General features: G+C 45.1%; 1 non-coding gene across 1 annotated transcript; it reads right to left on the reverse strand.

Annotated features, from left to right (window-relative positions):
• Positions 1-2,043: 2,043 nt before the first annotated feature.
• On the reverse strand, positions 2,044-2,115 carry TRNAT-CGU (transfer RNA threonine (anticodon CGU)). Its single transcript has one exon. It is a non-coding gene; the product is annotated as a tRNA-Thr (tRNA).
• Positions 2,116-5,240: the final 3,125 nt, after the last annotated feature.

Genomic DNA, 5,240 nt, shown 5'->3' on the forward strand with positions numbered 1-5,240 from the left:
CACAGCCTTTTTCCACTCTGCTGGCACAGTTTCACTCATCCATGCCTTCTTACATATCTCCAACAAGCACTTCATTCCGCTCTCTCCACTAACCTTAATTATCTCTGCATACATCTCATCAACCCCAGTTCCTTTCCCATTTTTCAGTCGCATCACAGCGTTTTTCACCTGCGTGAGTGTCACGTTTCCTGGCATTGCATTCTTTCTCTGCACACCCCCAAAACCAATCCTGATTACAGCCGCCCTGCTCTCTCTATTCCCATTCATCAGGCTTTCAAAACATTCTTTCCATCTGGTCCTCACTTCATCTCAATGGGTTAATAATCTACCACTTACATCCTTCACACTTTCACATTTTTTTCCACTCTAACTTCATTTCCGCACCTCTTTCCAGGATAAATTCCTGTATTCAGAGTAGTTTGCATTCATTTTTCCTCCTAGATCATTATTTACCTCCTTTTCCCTCTTCATTAGTCTATTTACATGCTTCTTGCTCTCAGTATATTCAGTTCTTATTTCAACTGAACCCCTGTTCTGTAACCACTCTAGCCATTTCTTCCTCCTTTCCTACACTGCTCTCTTAACCTTTTCATCCCACCATGCCGTACATTTCTTCTTTGTTGTTACTCTTGCCACACCACACACCGCTTTAGCATTCCTAACTAAGGAATTCCTATATGCATTCCACAGGCTGTCCAGATCCATTTCATTTCAATTCACTGTTTCCAACTCCTCCCCTTCTTTGGTCCTGTAATCATTTGCCATTTCTTTGATCCTCAGCTTCTCAACTTTCAGTCTTTCTCCCTGACTGCCCCTCTCTCTCCTGATCCACCACACTCCTCTCAGCTTGATATTGCATACCACAATCATATGATCTGACAGACCCCCACGTCGTCCTCTCACGGCTCTCATATCAGCAACCATTCTCAGCATCGACCTCTCTACAAACACGTAATCAACCAGGCTCCTTTCAACGCGATCTCCGTTCCCTCTATACCACGTATATTTATGTGCATTTTTGTGTTTGAAATACAAGTTACAAATGCACAGCGTCCATTCTTGACACATATCCTTCAGTCGCTTCCCATTATCATTTTCTCCTGGTACTCCATTACAACCCATTCTGTCATCCTCAGGACCAGTGCCTACTCTTCCATTCATATCGCCCATTACGATCTCTTTATAGCTCTTGGGCATATCTCCCACTGTTGCATCCAGCTCATCCCAAAACCTGTCTTTCTCTCTCTCACTCATGTCCTCACACGGTGCATACGCTACAATAACTGCCACTTTCACCTTCTCAGACTTGAGCCTGCCATACATACATTTCGAGCTGACACATTTGTTGTCTCTCATTCCACTCTGCCACACCTCATTCATCAACAAGGCAACTCCTTCCTTGCATTTTCCTCGCCCATTCATGCCCAACCTTACACATTTTACACCCTCCCACTCCTCCACTTCGCACCCTTTCATCTTCGTTTCAAACAATACCATCACGGCATATCTCGCACTCTTGAACACATTCACCACTTCCACCCTCTTGCTCTCCTCATTCACATCTCACATTCCACATGGTCATGCGAATCTGCCCATTTGGTTGGGGCCCTGGGCAGGTATTGGGCCCTCCGAGGCTCTCTGAAACAACTGCCATGATTAAGTGATTTTGGATAGGGGAATCTGGGGGACACTTAACCCTGACAGAAACTCCGGTTATATGGTTACCACCCAGCGTAGTAAATTGTTTCCTGGGTACAGGAAACCACTTGGCTTGTCACTCAGTGTAGAGACCATAAGGCATCCCTACACTAAGTGAGTGGATGATGGGCGCCCCATTATAATTATTACTGGTGGAAGATATACTGCAATTTTTTGTCAATGCTCAACTTTACTGGCATGTGGTGTGAGACAGGCATGCAAGACGCGCTTGAGAGAGAGAGAGAAAAAAAAAATGGGAGAAATGGAGTTCCCCCGAGCTAAGCCCTGTATTGGACTATATAGCCCCGCTAGGGTTACAGGAGCGAGCTACCACTCCCGGCACGGCAGCCCGGGCGAGGCTCGAACTCGCAATCACCCGATTACGAGTCCGGCGCGCTACCACTGTGCTACCGCGCCCCCCGAGAGAGAGAGAGAGAGAGAGAGAGAGAGAGAGAGAGAGTACGGAGGGGTAGCCTACCATGTAAAACAATAACAACAGACCTAATGGCCCTGTCGGCACTGTTTGTTACAGAGAACACCATGAGTATGGTGTCTAATTCCATGAGCTGAAGATACAGATAGAAAAGACAGAATTTTCATCTCTCCCAACAAATCCTCGAAAGAAAACCGGCAAGAAAAAGTAAGAAGGACCACCAAGCACCAGAGAGAGAGAGAGAGAGAGAGAGAGAGAGCATACTACACTGGCGAGAATGCTGCCAGGAGCGTTACAGAGCTGAGGATGTATCTCCAAGGCTTAGAGCACAAACGTCAGCAAACCAACAGGATGTCCAGTCGGATATCCCGTGGCGTTACAACGAATTATGACGAAGCCCTGGCCTGCCACATCAGTTGAGAGAGGTGCAGTGTAGTGACAGCACATTAGTGTATCAGATTGGGTGATAGTATACTGTATCTGTGAGTGGTTGGCAGCGAGGACGCCATGAGAGATAAGCACAGGCATCGTGCATTACAGAGGTGGAGGTTGATTTTGAAGCCATCAGCCTCTCTCTATGCAATGGTGGTGATGGCTATATTGATGTGCCCTTCCACCACGACTGCAGGTGAGTAAATATGTGCCAAGGCAGAGGAGAGAGGGGAAGGGAGAGAGAACAAGTGGAGAGGGGGGAACAAGAGATGGAGGGAGAGGAACAACGTAAGGGAGGGAGAAGTGCAGGGGGAGGAAAAAGGGTAGGGAGAGAAGTGGAGGGAGAGGAACAACGTAAGAGAGGGAGAAGTGCAGGGGGGAGGGAAAAGGGTAGGGAGAGAAGTGGAGGGAGAGGAACAACGTAAGGGAGAGAGAAGAAGTTGAAGGAGAGAAACAAGGTAAAGGAGAGAGAAGTGGAGGGAAAAGAAGAAGGGAAGGGAGAGAGAAGTGTAGAAAGATGAAGAAGGGAAGAGAGAGAGAGAGAGAGAGAGAGAGAGAGAGAGAGAGAGGGGAGGGGGAGGGAGGAAAAAGAATAACGGTACGCAGTGGAAATAAATTTTGAGAGGAGCATGTGGGGTTACATGGAGAGACAGATTGAAAAATAATGAAGTGAAAGAGCGTTGTGGTGTGGATGTGGATGTGATAGAAGGCGTTGGGAGAAATAGTGAGGTGGTTTGACTATGTGGAGAGGCGAGTGCATGTGCGTGAGGTGGAGGGGAGGAGAAGGAGGGGAAGGCCAAAGATGAGATGGAGGGATGGAGTGGAAAGATATATGAGAGAGGGGGGTGTGAGCTGGGAGCAGGACATTGAAATGGCGGGGGAGCGGGTGACATGGAGGCGATTTGTTTGTGGCCACCCCTACTGGGATTAAGGTGTCTGGCAATATATAGAAAGAAAAAACAAGTGGAGAGAGAGAAAGCATGGGAGACAAAAGGAAAGGGAAAAGAACAAGAAGAGCAACGGAAGAGAAAAAGGAGTGTGGGAGAAAAAATCCATGAAGAGAGAGAGAGAGAGAGAGAGAGAGAGAGAAACTTGACTGAAGAAAGCATGGGAGGAGAATGGCGAGAGGAGGTGAAAGAGAAAACTGAGAAAGGGAGAGAGAACAAGGGAAGGAAGAGAGAACAAGGGAAGGAGAAAATATTGGAAGGGAGAGAGAGATTAAAGGGAACAAGAGAAACTAGAGGAAGGGAAGGAATACAAGCGAAACGAGAGAGGATATGGACAGGGAGAGAGAGAGTAAGGAAAGAGAGGGAGAATAAGAGAGGGGAGGTCGAATGAGAGAAGGGAGACAGAACAATGGGGTAGAGAAAGAATGACAGGAGAAAGAATAAAGGAAGAGAGAGAAAAAATGGAAAGGCAATAAAGGAAAGGAGAGATTATTTGAGATGGGAAAGAGAATATGAGAAAAAAGTGAGAGAGAATTAGGAAAGGAAGGGAGAGTAAGAGAGACGTGAGAGAATAAGCAAAGTGAAAGATGACAGGACAAGGGAGGGAGAATAAAGGAGGAGAAAGGACAAGGGAAGGGAGAAAGCCAGGGAAGGGAGGCAGAAGATAATAGGAAGAGCAGGAGGCGTAACCCCAGCTCCCATTCCTCCATCCCTGACACAACTCCCATCTTTTAACCTTAAACTACCGTCTCATTTACTTCTCCTCCTCCTCCTCCTCCTCCTCCTCCTCCTCCTCCTCCTCCTCCTCCCTTTCCTTCCTCCTCTTCCTCCTCCTCCATCTTCTTCTTCTTCTTCTTTATTTATTTATTTATCCTTTGTCTGTTCCTTCTTCTTCCCTTTCTTTTTCTTCTTCTTCCCCAGCCACTCCTGCTATACTCCCTTTCCATCACTTTTGCCATCCCTTCCCCTCTGGGCCTTGGAGAAACGACAAGGAAATATATGCTCACACTCAGAAAAAATGGGGAAACGAGAAGTTAATGATTAATTCTAAGCCGTCCGCACACAACACACACACACACACACACACACACACACACACACACACACACACACACACACACACAAATGTCCCATTTAAATTGCATACAATCATCTGGTAACAGCAAAAATGGAGTACACGAGATCGAAAAAAAAAAAAATGAGGGTTTCACTGAAAAGATTCCTACATATATATATATATATATATATATATATATATATATATATATATATATATATATATATATATATATATATATATATATATATATATATATATATATATATATATCGAGTATATATGAAAAGGAACGAGAGAAAATCAAGGGAGGGAAGGAATACAAGAGAAAGGAGGGAGAATATGGAAAGGGAGAGAAAGAATAAGGAAAGTGTGTGTGTGTGTGTGTGTGTGTGTGTGTGTGTGTGTGTTCTTACCTAATTGTACTTACCTAATTGTATCTTTACAGGAATGAGTCAAGCTCGTACTGTCCCGTGTCTTAAACCATATTTATCGTACATATCCTTAAATTTGTGAATTGTTTTGGCACACACTATTTCATTCGGTAGTGCATTCCATTGATCAATTGCTCTGTTTGGGAAACTGAATTTCCTTACGTCTTTATCACCTCTCTTCTTAAGCAGTTTTTTGCAGTGTCCTCTTGCTGATGCTTCTCCATATGTTAAGTAATCAT

Source organism: Coenobita brevimanus, chromosome 92 (genome assembly GCF_032717465.1).
Source record: "Coenobita brevimanus isolate Jiangsu-jjx chromosome 92, ASM3271746v2, whole genome shotgun sequence".
NCBI classification, from domain to species: Eukaryota; Metazoa; Arthropoda; class Malacostraca; order Decapoda; family Coenobitidae; genus Coenobita; species Coenobita brevimanus.